The sequence below is a fragment of the Rhinopithecus bieti genome, unplaced genomic scaffold, assembly GCF_001698545.2.
Source record: "Rhinopithecus bieti isolate Rb0 unplaced genomic scaffold, ASM169854v2 scaffold_12088, whole genome shotgun sequence".
NCBI lineage: Eukaryota > Metazoa > Chordata > Mammalia > Primates > Cercopithecidae > Rhinopithecus > Rhinopithecus bieti.
The window spans coordinates 4,757,668-4,771,856 of NW_016807975.1; the positions used below are offsets into that span (position 1 = coordinate 4,757,668).

The following is a 14,189-nucleotide window of genomic DNA, read 5'->3' on the forward strand; positions in this document are numbered from 1 at the left end:
TGTCTCTCTCCTTTGGTAAGTTATGACATAGCCTTATCAAAATAGTGACAAATATGATTGATAGAAATAAAAAATTAACTTGATATGCATTTCAGCTTTTAATACAAAAGCAGATAAATTCCTGTAAGTGGTATAAATGAAAGTGAGGAAGCATGCTTTATGCCCTGCTGTTTGAAAGGTATCATTTGCTCTACATAGAAAAACATCATTTCTATTACTTTGAACATTCAAAATCATTCAAAAAATATATCTCAGACTCTTGTGGTTAACTAGGTATGTGGAAAATGATGATGATTCTTTAGAAATATATAATCTTTCTCTAGTTGAATTTAGTAAGAAAAGAGTAGATTATGCTGCAGATTTCTCATTACTGAAAATATGAAAAAATAAAAATTCTGTTTAAGTGGAAGTTTTTTTTTTTGTTTTTGAGAGAGTTTCGCTCTTGTTGCCCAGGCTGGAGTGCAATGGTGTGATCTCCTCTCAACGCAACTTCTGCCTCCCAGGTTCAAGCAGTTCTCCTGCCTCAGCCTCCCAAGTAGCTGGGATTACAGGCATGCACCACCATGCCCAGCTAATTTTGTAGTTTTAGTAGAGGTGCGGTTTCACCATGTTGGCCAGGCTGGTCTCAAACTGCTGATCTCAGGTGATCCACCTGCCTCGGCCTCCCAAAGTGCTGGGATTATAGGCATGAGCCACTGCACCCAGCCAGTGTGGAAGATTTCAAATTGCTAGTTATGCAGTTTCATTTGCTCCTGTAAGCTTAACTTACATACACCATAGTTACCATAGTTCTGTGGTCTGGAATATTGCTTCCATTGGGATATAGTTTTTTACACAAAAGCATATGTAATATTTACTACTTTTAGTAAGTTTTGGCCCTTAAGCTAAATCTGTTTATAGACTCGATGAAACTGGGGATTTAACAAATCTATTTAAATTTAGATACTGTAATGAAGGTATTTGGTGAGAACCTGTTGGCAGATAAAGTAGATTATGATGGATATTTTAATTTGGGATCAAGAAAAGCTCATTATATGGTCTTGCTTTTCTGATCTATACCTACCATTGGAAAGGTGGAGAGTTGCTTAAAAGAGAAGGGTAAATTGTATTTTCCATTCTACAACGATAAGTAAAATTATAAAGACTTCCTTGATACACACTAGTTATTGTGTGTATAACTAATACACACAATATTAGTGTGATGGCTAATTTTATCTGTTGGTGACAAGCAGAGTCAATGTGGTTTTCCTTGATTTGCATCTGTGAAAACTTTTAAGTTTGTAGATAGAAAGATTATAAATAGAAGAGCCTGTTGTCTGACATAATGGAGGCTATCATACATTATTTAACTTTTTTTAAGTGACTGTGATATATTCCCTAGGTTGGAGTAGCTTCCTAATTACAAATTGTAATATTCTTTGGTAAGTCATCTACTGTAAGACTCTTAGAGCATTTCCTACCGTTAACTACCCCATTCTTCTCTGTTATGCTGTTTTCTCTGGTTCTTTTATGCTCCAGTAGTTCCATCTGTCTGTCTGTCTGTCTGTCTGTCTCTCTCTGTGTCTGTTTTCTTTTGCTTTTTCACTGGGTGGAAAAGGGAAAAATATCTACATTTAAGGGACAGAAGACCATAAGGAGATAGATGTGGATACTCTCTAATGTACTATCTTAGAGCTTTTCTCCCATCCTATTGCATCTTGATATCCAGTCATTTTAATTCCTATCCACTATTCAATTTTATTATTGTATCTCTATAGATTGGAGTAGCTGGGAGCTTGTTAGTGCTTCTATTAGTGCCTTGGACAGTGTTACTTTCTTGGTGCATTAGTCCTGGGTGTAAAAGGTAGTCAAACACAATTTACAAATTTCCCATGCTAGTTGGTAGAAGGTAACTCATCTTCTGACAGCTGTTTCCCCATTGACTAGAGGAAGGCATGTACTAGTGAAATTGAAGTAGATCTGTGACTGCACAGAAATTCTTTTCTCTCAAACAGTCTTCCCTTTCAGTTCTCAGTCACCTACGTTTGAAGTCTTACACTTCTTGACTCATTGTACTTTCAACCCTTCTCATGGCTTTTTATTTTTTGCTATAGCTGATATCAACCCCCCTATCTGGCTTTCAGTGGTCTATTTTATATACACCTTGCTTTTTTCCTTTAATAATGTATTTTGGAGATCTTTCCATTAGTACGTCGAGAATGTCCTCATTTTTATTTTCATGGTGGCATAGAATTCCATTGTATTGATGCATTGTAATTTATCCACTCTCTGATGAATATTCAGGTTGTTTCCAATCTTTTGCTATTACAAATAATATTACAGTGAATAACATTATATGTTCATCATCTTTGTTCATTTTTTTTTTTTTTTATTGGAATGTTGTCTTTTCCTTACCCATTTCCAGGAGCTTTTATAATTTAGGGAAATTCTTTTATGTTTTCTCAGTTTCTTTTCTCTTTTTTTTGTTGGTTCATTCTTTCTATTATTTGTTATATGGTTCTTTTGTGTAATAAGTGGGCTCGTGTTTGTAGTTTAATCAATCTTTTATGGCTTTGGATTATGATTCATAATTAGAAATGCCTTCTCCATTCCAAGATTTGAAAATAATTCTCATGTATTTTCTTTGGCTACTTTTATGATTTCACTGGAAATATGTAAATCTTTAGATTTATTTGAAATACATTCTCATGAGGATTTAGAGCATACTTTTAAATATATAGTTAACCCCTTGAACAACATAGATTTGAACTACATGGATCTACTTATACGTGGATTTTTTTTTTTTTTTCCTACAGTAGGCCCTCCGTTTCCAGCAAGTTTCACATAGGCCCTCCATATCCAGCAAGTTTCATGTCCACAGCCAAATGCAGATCTAAAATACTGTATTCATAGAATGTGAAACCCAAGGATATGGAGGACCAACTTTTTGTATCTGTGGGTTCCACAGGGCTAATTGTGGGTCTTGATTATGCATGGATTTTGGTGGAGTGTCCTGGTACCAATCTCCTGTAGGTACCCAGGGATGACTGTATATATTTTTTCAGGTGACTGCCTGTTGTTCCAAACCAGTTTATTTGCCTATCTTTTCTCTCTGACTATAGCATCTCTTTATTTGGGTTTATTAGTGGACTTTATCTTCAGTTCCTTTTTTCTGCATATATATATATGTGTATTTTTTTTTTTTTATTTCACTTTAAGTTCTGGGATACATGTGCTGAATGTGCAGGTTTGTTACATAGGTATACATGTGCCATGGTGGTTTTCTGCTTATATTTTAGAATGGGCTTTTTTGGTTTAAAAAAACCTTTTGGTATTTTATTCATTACATTGCATGTGTATTTTAACTGAGGGAGGCTTGACTGCTCTATGATGTGTCCTGTTCATGAAGATGGTATGTATTTCTACAAGCTCAAGTGTCCTTTTAGGTCCTTTGGGACAATTTAAAAGTTTTTTGGTTTTTACATTTTGTTTGTTTATTCCTAGACATTGGGTCCCTTTTTTTGTTGCATTATAAATAGGCTTTTTTCCTCTTCCATTACATACTTTAATTGTTTTATGTGTGTGTATGTTATTAATTTTGTATATTAATCTTATATCTAATATCTTTCACAGTCTCTGATTATTTGTGGTATTATTTTAGTTAATTTGTTTTTGGTTGTCATGTATTCAGTTATGTCATTTGCAGTGAGTGGCAATTTTATCTCCTCCTTTCTCATTTTTATACCTACAATTTTTTTCCTAATTACTTTGTCTTGTACCTCCAAAAATGTTAAATGAATGTTAAATAATAGTGTTCTTAATGACATTCCTTGTCTTGTTCTAAATTTAGTAATAATGCCTTTAGTATTTCCCCAATAGATGTGATTATGGCTTTGGGCTAAGACAGATGTATATTTTTTCTGTTAAGTGAGTAGCATTTTAAATCAAGAATGCTGTTGGACTTTGTCAAATACCTTTTTATCATCTATTGAGATGATTATATCAGATTTAACATTAGTAAATGCCACTTAGGTCATTTTTGTTAATATTTATGTTTTTTTTTACTTGATCTGTCATTGACTGAGATAAGTAAATTAAAATTTATATTACAGATTCATTTCTCTTTCTACATGTATCTCCCATAATTTCTGCTTTACAGATGTTGCTGCTGTGCTATTTCATATATAGATGTTTACAACTGTTACATTGTCATTGCAAATTGTGCTGTTAGCCTTTGAAAGTGCCCTTTCCTTTTTGTCTTAGTCAATGCTTTTTGGCCCCATTTCACTTTGTTTAGTAACTAAAGATGGGTACCCCCCAGCTTTTCCATTATTTGTATTTGCTAGTATTACTTTATTTATTTTTTAGTTTCCAACCTTTTGGAATTACTTTCTTTTATAGGTATATCTCTTATTTTTCAGAATAGAGTTGGGTTTTACTTTATGACCTACTGTGAAAACTTTTAATAGGTCAGTTAAACCTTTTATAATTTCTGATATAAATTATTTTGTAATTACTGATATAGATGTATTTAGTCTTGATTTTCATATTATTTTTTCAGTTTTCTAAATATATTTTACTATGCAATCTAGGTTTTTTGTTTATTTTGAAAAGTAGTTCTTTTCATATATAGGAAGCTTTTTTTTTTCTTATATTGGTAATCACAATAATTAAATCTTATGTTCCTCAATGTGTGTCATTCTACATACTGGTAGGATAATTATCTTTATTAAGATGCTGTATTATGTTAGTTTCCTATACCCACATTTGCAAGGCAGCTCATTGGAGGATCAAGTCCATAGCTCTTTACAGTCTTGCCCCAAATTAACCTTCCATCTTTATCTTCTAATGAGGCCCTACATGAACTTTCATAGCCAGGATTCACTACTCTCTTCATCCATAGAAACTGCTCTGTTCATCCAACCCATGCAGTGCTCCCTGCCTTGTTTTGGCCCTTTCTGTAAATTTTTCTAGTATGCTTTCTATTAGCCTTACAGTACATGCATCATACATATTATGTACTTTTTATACTTGATCATGAAAATCTCCCTAAGTGAATTGTAGGCTTTTGTAGGACAGAATGTATCTCGAATTTCCTGCGGACCTTACCTGGTGCAGTGCTTTCATCTTCATAGGTTTTCATCTGAGGACTGCCATGAGCTTGTGGAAGAGTAGGTGGATATGTTCTTGATGAGCTGTATATGATAGAATTTTCATCAATGTGTAGAAGAGAAAGGTGAGCAGATGTTCAGTCCTATAAGGAAAACCTTCTAGCGGCATTACTTTACAATGGATTGGATTTTCCTGTAAGCTCTCTGTCATGGCAAACATTCAATTGTAGGGTAAACGGCCATTCTGCTCGGGGGTGCTGTTAAGGAGAAGGAGAAGTGAAAGGGAAAGAGTATTCTAAAATTAGGTAAACCAGGGCTCGCTTTATCTTTGTAATTCTGAATACCTATGATTTTGACCTAAATAAAGGAGAAACCATAGAGGATTTATTTGTTTAATATGGGAATTGAGGAATTGACAACGATAATATGATAGGAAATTAAACAATAATACACTTACTTTATATATAACTGAATAATCTTTGAAGTTGATGATTCTGTTTTTTGTTTGTTTGTTTGTTTTAAAGACAGCACTCACTCTGTCACCCAGGCTAGAGTGCAGTGGTGTGATCATAGTACACTGTAACCTAGAACTCCTGAGCTCAAGTGATTTTCCTGCCTCAGCCTCCTAAGAAGCTAGGACTATACGCATGTACCACTGTGCCCTGTTAATTTTTTATTTTTGCAGTGAGAAAGGGGTCTTGCCATGCTGACAAGGCTGGTCTCTAACTCCTGGCCTCAAGATCCTCCTGCCTCTGCCTCCCAAAGTGCTGGAATTACAGGCATGAGTCACTGTGCCTGACCTGATTCTGTTTTCCAGTGCTCTCTTTACATCTCATGATATAAACAAAATCAAAACTTACAATATATATTTTTATGGCTTTCACATTTGATCATTTCTTAGACTACTGAAAGAGTCCTGTTAATAAGAGTGTCAGCCAGGCATAGTGGCAGTGAACAATATGTTTATATTAGGGTTCTCTAGAAAAGCAGAACTAATAGGGTGTCTGTGTGTGTGTGTGTGTGTGTGTGTGGTGTGTGTGTGTAAAGGGCAGTTTATTAAGGAGTATTAACTCACACAATCACAAGGTCCCACAATAGGCTGTCTGCAAGCTGAGGAGCAAGGAGAGCCAGTCTGAATGCCAAAGCTGAAGAACTTGGAGTCAGTTGTTTGAGGACAGGAAGCATCCAACACTGGAGAAGGGTGTAGGCAGGGAAGCTAAACCAGTCTAGCTTTTCACGTTTTCTGCCTGCTTTATATCCTGGCCATGCTGGCAGCTGATTAAATGGTGCCCACCCAGATTAAGGGTGAGTCTGCCTTTCCCAGCCCACTGACTCAGATGTTAATCTCCTTTGACAGCACCCTCACAGACATACCCAAGATTAATGCTTTGCGTCCTTCAAGCCAATCAAGTTGACAGTCAGTGTTAACCATCACACATCCACCCCTTGTCAACTTGAACCATATACATCTCCTGAGATCATACATAATCTTTAAATAAAGACAATGATAAGGTCATAATTATGCCTAACATGATACAACTATCCTTCATACAACCGGAAACGCACCAGTCCCCAACCCAAATACTACTACATCAAGTTAACAATACTTAAATGCTGATATGAAGTCAATAAATCTTACGTCACGTGATAAAGGAAATAAAATGAAGATTTTTTTTTCTTTTTTTTGAGATGAAGTCTTGCTCTTGTCACCCAGGCTGGATTGCAATAGCATGATCTTGGCTCCCTGCAGCCTCCGCTTCCTGGGTTCAAGGGATTCTCCTGCCTCAGCCTCCCAAGTAGCTGGGATTACAGGCATGCACCACCACACCCAGCTAATTTTTATATTTTTAGTAGAGACGGGGTTTCGCCATGTTAGCCAGGCTGGTCTCAAACTCCTGACCTCAGGCGATCCACTCACCACTGCCTCCCAAAGTGCTGGCATTACAGGCATGAGCCACTGCACCTGGCCTTTTTTTTTCTCTTTTTTTTTTTTTTTTTTTTTTTAGATAGAGTGTTGCTCTGTCACCCAGGCTGGAGTGCAGTGGCGCAATCTCAGCTCACTGCAACCTCCACCTCTCAGGTTTGAGCCATTCTCCTACCTCAGCCTCCTTAGTAGCTGGGATTGCAGGCGCCTGCCACCACGCCCAGCTAATTTTTGTACGTTTGGTAGAGACAGGGTTTCACCACGTTGGCCAGGCTGGTCTTGAGCTCCTGATCTCAGATGATCCTCCCGCCTTGGCCTCCCAAGTACTGGGATTACAAGCATGAGCCACCAAGCCTGGTCTGAAGATATTTTCTTAGTACAAGTGTATACATGCACAAAGATGTTTTAACAAAAGAAGGAGGAAATACTCATGACAATTACAGTCCTCATTTCTGCAACTGGCCATGTGGTCGTAATTGGTATTGATGACTGCCTTCTTCTACCCATTCTGTATTTCCTTTGCCTTCAGCAAGCACCTCAGCAGGTTATGGGTTTTTTTTCCTGGTGGTTGTGTTTTTTTTTTTTTTTTTTTTTTTTTTTTTTTNCAGGTTTGAGCCATTCTCCTACCTCAGCCTCCTTAGTAGCTGGGATTGCAGGCGCCTGCCACCACGCCCAGCTAATTTTTGTACGTTTGGTAGAGACAGGGTTTCACCACGTTGGCCAGGCTGGTCTTGAGCTCCTGATCTCAGATGATCCTCCCGCCTTGGCCTCCCAAGTACTGGGATTACAAGCATGAGCCACCAAGCCTGGTCTGAAGATATTTTCTTAGTACAAGTGTATACATGCACAAAGATGTTTTTAACAAAAGAAGGAGGAAATACTCATGACAATTACAGTCCTCATTTCTGCAACTGGCCATGTGGTCGTAATTGGTATTGATGACTGCCTTCTTCTACCCATTCTGTATTTCCTTTGCCTTCAGCAAGCACCTCAGCAGGTTATGGGTTTTTTTTCCTGGTGGTTGTGTTTTTTTTTTTTTTTTTTTTTTTTTTTTTGCTGGTGGAGTGACCCAAACCTTCATTCCTGAAGTGTCTGGGCCATTTGTAGTCCTGCCTGAATAAAGCATAGTAATACTAAGAGATGCCCTAACAGATCTCCTGTATTCCAAGTATACTCTTCCTTACCTCTGTTATGGAGAAGTAGACTGATTGCATCTTCATAGTCTGAGTCAGTCACCCCAGCCAACATTGTACCTCCCTTCTTAGCCTGTTGGCTTAAAGGTAGGAGGAGCCCAAAGTGTCCAGCTGGCAACCTGAACTTCCACTTTAATGGAATTGTTGTTGTGTCATTCCTCCCTCTGGAACTAAGACCTCTAGGCCAGCAGAATGTAATGTTGTAGGAACACGAAGCAAAAATTTTGCCAGTGGATCACTAGGGGTGATGGTGAGTGGTGCCACTTCCACCCCTTGATTCCTGGACCTGTGAATCCTGGCTATGGGAGAAATAGTACCATATATTGGATGCTGATTCAGAGCATACATGACCTTCTGGAGAACTTTGCCCGAGCCCTGCAAAGTATTGTCACCTAGTTGACATTGTAATTGTGACTTCAAAGGCCATTCCACCGTTCTGTCAATCCAGCTGCTTCAGGATGATGGGAACATGCTAACACCAGTGCATTTCATAAGCAAGAGCCCACTGCCCCGCTTCTTTAGTCGTAAAGTGAGCACCTTGGTCAGAGGCAATGCTGTGTGGAATACCGTAACAGTGGATAAGGCATTCCATGAGTCCACAGATGGTAGTCTTGGCAGAAGCCAGAAGCATTGTGTGCAGGATAGGCAAACCCATATCTGGAGTAAGTGTCTGTTCCAGTGAGGACAAACCTCTGCCCTTTCCATGATAGAAGAGGTCCAGTATAATCAACCTGCCACCAGGTAGCTGGCTGATCACCCCAAGGAATGGTGCCTTATTGAGGGCTCAGTGTTGGTCTCTGCTGCTGGCAAATTGGGCACTCAGCAGTGGGTCAGCCTTGGTGAGTGAAGTCCATGTTGCTGAGCCCATGTGTAACCTCCATCCCTGCCACCATGGCTACTTTGTTCATGGGGCCCACTGGGCAATGACAGGGGTGGTTGGGGAAAGAGGCTTAGTGGTATCCACAGAATGGATCATCCTATCCACTTGGTTATTAAAATCCTCCTCTGCTGAGATCACCCGTTGGTGAGCATTCACATGGGATACAAATATCTTCACAATTTTTGACCACTCAGAGAGGTCCATCCACATACCTCTTCCCCGAATTTCCTTGTCACCAATTTTCCAATCATGCTTCTTCTAAGTCACTGACCATCCAGCCAAATCATTGGCTACAGCCCATGAATCAGTATATAATCACATATCTGGCCATTTCTCCTTCCATGCAAAGTGCATAGCCAGTTACACTGCTTGAAGTTCTGCCTGCTGGGAAGATTTCCCTTCATGCTATCCTTTAGGGATGTCCTAGAAAGGGGCTGTGGTGCTGCAGCTGTCCACTTTTGGGTGGTGCCTGCATGTCATGCAGAACCATCTGTGAACCAGGACCTAATCTTCTCTTCCTCTGTCAACTGATCATAGGGAACTCCCCAAGAGGCCATCGGTGCAGGTTGGGGACGAGAAGGTAGGGTGGCAGGAGTGGAGACCATGGACATTTGAACCACTTCCTCATGTAACTTATTTGTGCCTTCAGGACCTGCTTGAGCCTGATCATGTATGTACCACTTCCATTTAATGATGGAATGCTGCTGTGCGCCACCCACTTTAATGGCTAAATGGGTCAGATAGCAGCCAGTTCATGATAGGCAGCTCACGTCACATGGTGACTTGAGGACCTATAGTCAAACATAAGTTTCCACCAAAGCTCAGTAACAGGCCAAGAGCTGTCTCTCAAAAGGAGAGTAGTTATCTGCAAAAGATGGCAGGGCCGTGCTCCAAAATCCTAGAGGCCTCCACTGTGATTCACCTATAGGGGCCTGACAAAGGCTGCAGACAGCATCTCTATCTGCCACAGAGACCTCAAGCACCATTGGATCTGCTGGGTTACATGGCCCAAGTGGCAGAGCAGCTTGCACAGCAGCCTGGACCTGTTGCAGAGCCGTCTTCTGTTCTTGACTCCACTCAAAACTGGCAGCCTTTTGAGTCACTCAATAAATAGGCCAGAGTAACACACTTAAATGAGGAATGTGTTGCCTCCAAAATCCAAATAGGCCCACTAGGCATTGTGCCTGTTTCTTGATTGTAGGAGGGGCCAAATGTAGCAACTTATCCTTCACCTTAGAAGGAATATCTTGACAGGCCCCACACCACTGGAATCCTAGAAATTTTCCTGAGGTAGAAGTTCCCTGAATTTTATTCGAATTTATTTCTCATCCTCTGACATGCAAATGTCTCACCAATAAGTCCAGTGTGTTTGCTACTTCTTGCTCTCTGGATCCAGTTAGCATAATGTCATCAATGTGATGGACCAGTGTGATATCTGTGGAAGTGAAAAGTGATCAAGGTCTCTCCGAATAAGATTATGACACAAAGCTGGAGAGTTGATATACCCCTGAGGTGGGACAGTAAAGGTATATTGCTGGCCTTGCCAGCTGAAGGCAAATTGCTTCTGGTGGGCCTTATGGACAGGAATGGAGAAAAAAAGCATTTGTGAAATCAGTGGCTGCATACTGGGTACCAGGAGATGTGTTAGTTTGCTCAAGCAGTGAAACCACATCTGGTACAGCTGCTGTAGTTGGAGTTACTACTTGGTTAAGCTTACGATAATCCACTGTCATTCTCCAAGATCCATCTGTCTTCTGCACAGGCCAGATAGGGATGTGCTGGGAATCACCACCCCTGCATCTTTCAAGTCCTTGATGGTGACACTAATCTATGTAGTCCCTCCAAGGTTGCGATATTGTTTTTGACTTACCATTTTTCTAGGTAGAGGCAGCCCTAATGGCTTCCATTTGGCCTTTCCCACCATCATTGCCCTCATTCTACCAGTCAGGGAGCCAGTGTGAGGGTTCTGCCAGCTACTAAGTATGTCTCTGCCAATTAGGCATTCTGGCACCTGGAAAATGACTACAGGATGAGTCTGGGAACCCACTGGACCCACTATAAGTCAGACCTGAGCTAAAAGTCCATTAACCTGACCTCCATAAGCCCTTGCTTTAACTGGAGGACCATGATGGCATTTTGGGTCCCCTGGAATCAATGTCAGCTCAGATCCAGTGTCCAGTAGTCCCCAAAATGTCTGATCATTTCCCTTTCCCCAATGCACAGTTCCCCTGGTAAAAGGCCGGAGGTCTCCTTGGGGAAGGATGGGAGAAAGATTCACTGCATAAATTGTTGGTAGTGTAGTGGGGTCCTTCCTCAAAGGGACCCAGCCTCCCCTTCATTCAAGGGATTCTGGGTCTATAAACTGGCTCAAGTCTGGAAATTGATTGAGGGGCCATGATTCTCGGTTTATAATTCAAATTAGTTTTTTGTCCATTTGACCTACAAGTTTTTTCCTTATATAAATTAAGTAGGAATACAGTAGGCTTCCTATCAATTTCACTCCTAGTAACACTGTGATTAATTAGCCAATGCCAGCGCTCTACATGAGTCAGACTATTCTGGATAGTGTTATTCAGTGTGATAACCCAGCAGTCTTGAACATTTTTGGCACCAGGCACTGGTTTTGTGGAAGACGGATGGGGGTGGGGAGGATAGTTTCAGGACAAAACTGTGGACTAGTACTGGTCTGCAGCCTTGGGTTTGGGGACCCCTGTGATAACCCACTTTGTACATTTAGCTCTAGTGAAATTTACCTTTTCAGAAAGATTAATCCCCAAAAGTCTTAGCTTTGTAATGATGGAGTGTGTTGAAAAGCATGGATCATGGCTTTTTAAGGGACTTCCAAAGGAGACTTTCTCTCCAAAATATTTTGAGCAGCATTGTTTGAATAAGTGTATAATAGTCTTTAGAGCAGTATTTTTGGAACTGCAAACTGGGATACAGTTTGGGCTTACTTTCAACATTAATTAAAAGGATAGGAATAGAAAATATTACTGTGCATTGAATGTAGTAAGGATAGATAGTTTTGAGAAACTTTTATTTGTGTTTCTGTTTACTAGACTACGGTGTAAAGTGTCTTTCTTGCTGTGAATCATGGTCAAAAAAAGTTTGAAAAGCCTCTGCTGTTAGATGATAACACACATTTGGATATTAACTTCTTAGAGGTTAGTATAGGTAGTCTCACCTATGTAAAATGTAATTGAAAATTTCTGTTGCTGTGTATTTGTCAAAAAAGTCCAGTAATGATTTTAATGCTTCTCTTCAATGGAAGACAAATTCCACAGAAAGAAGGCATATCTGCATCTCTCCTGAATCTTACAACATCAGAATCAAAAGCAGCCTTAGATTATTAGTTTAGCTTATTTATGGACAAATAGAAATCTGAGGTCAGAAGGTAGAGAAATGCATGCCTAAGTTGACACTGTGAGTGGTAGAACTGGTACCAAAACTTAGGTCTCTTGACTCCCAACTCACAGACTGCAGAAGGTCAATTGTAGTTTAATCATAATTGTAATGTAATGGGGAGCCAAGCAAGAAGACACGAGTTAGATGAGAACTGAGGTAGCCTTTATTGGGCTCACGGGCGAGGTTCACCGGTCCTCTAGGAGGGCCGAGGAAGTTGCGCGCGGGGCAGGTATGGGGCCTTTTATAGGGCGAGGTAGGCGGAGTCTGTGGGTTTAGATTTCCTGAGTTAGGTTTCGATTTCTGAGGAATGACGTGTCCAGGAGTTTGCGGCAGAGCGGGGGGGTTTTTGGTGGGCGCGGGCTTTTTTCACGCGCTGAAAGTCTTAGCAGGAAGTGAAGGGTGGGAAGTCCTAACAAAGGACCTGCCATATCGGGTGATACCGCCATGTTGGGTCTAGGTTCCTGCATAACATTCCGACCTCTTTCTAATAAGAAAAAGGGGCAACGTGTTCATCTGCCTGCTGATATAGGCCGTCAATGGGGTTCTTCGGAGGTCGGAACTTGGGTATAGGGGTGGATAGCATCTGATTCAAAGTGACCCGGGAGACTTCTTTCATGTGGTCCTGGATGAAGTGGAGGACGCAGGGAGCTATGAGTAGCAAGAAGCTAATGATTAGAAAGGGTAGGACCCAACCGGCCATAGACTTCTGCCACCACCCAAGTGAGGGCCCTGATCCAGGGTTTTTCTGGTGGAGTCCTTCCCGAATCTTTTCTAGAGTGAGGAGACTGGTTTCTACCAGTCCTGACTCATTGATGTAGTAGCAACATTCTTCCTTGAGGAACATGCAGGTGCCGCCCTTATAGGACGTAAGGAGGTCGAGTGCCTGACAGTTTTGGGCTGCCTCCTGGGCAACCGAGGTGATCTGTCATTGGAGGGAGGCCAAGGACTCCGCAGAAGCTTCGATTGCTACCTGTAATTGGGCTGAAAGGTCTTGAGAGGTCCGGACAGAATGAGTTAGGGCTCCGGTTCCTAGGCCGGAGGCTATGAGGGATGAGGCTAAAGAGACCCCGCTCATCAATGGAAGGAATACTGCCCTTGCCTGGCGGGGGCGGGTAGAGGGCAGGAGGGAGAATAGCTCGGCCTCACTGTAAAGGGTGAGGCTGGAGACTAGGGAGATGGGAATACATAGGGTAGTGTTGGGAGCATGGAGGGTTTTTGACAGGGTGGAATTGCACCAAAAATACCCACTTGGAGGGGCGGTTAGATTTGGAGGTGCAGATCTGGTCTGGTTGCACCAGGAGGCATTGGGGGTGGAGTAGCAAAAGGGGAGTTGTTGCCTAAGCAGGTCTTGGAACAAGGGGGCCTCTCCCAGGGTTCGGCCGGGAAGGGGAAAGGAGGAGGTTAGGTTAGAGGAGTTAAAAGGGCTGGGTAAGGGTACCACAACCAGTGGGAGCTTATTCAAGGCTACACACAGGAAACAACGAGAGATGTTGTGTACCCCAGCCATGTGTACTACTTTAGCCCCTTCCCTGACTAAGGTTAGCCAGGAAAAAGGGTTGCTGCTGTCCTGGAGCTTGCTGCCTGGGTTGGCTATAGCTGAGATGGGTTTCTCCTGTTGTTTGGTGTCAGAGGCCAGGCTGACAAGGCTGCTTATGACCCTGATGTAGGCCCTAAAGATCCTGAGTTGGGCCACAGGA

At 41.3% G+C, this 14,189-nt stretch overlaps 2 protein-coding genes across 2 annotated transcripts in view; one reads left to right on the forward strand and one right to left on the reverse strand.

Annotated features, from left to right (window-relative positions):
- INVS (inversin) overlaps window positions 1-14,189 on the reverse strand; it is a 235,046-nt gene that overhangs the window by 216,542 nt on the left and 4,315 nt on the right. Inside the window, exon 2 of the mRNA XM_017884318.1 lies at window positions 5,089-5,174. The gene's annotated coding sequence lies outside the window, so the exon portion shown is untranslated. The remainder of the gene's footprint in view (window positions 1-5,088; window positions 5,175-14,189) is intronic.
- Window positions 1-14,189, forward strand: part of ERP44 (endoplasmic reticulum protein 44) — a 123,478-nt gene that overhangs the window by 13,405 nt on the left and 95,884 nt on the right. The gene's annotated exons all lie outside the window — the stretch shown is intronic.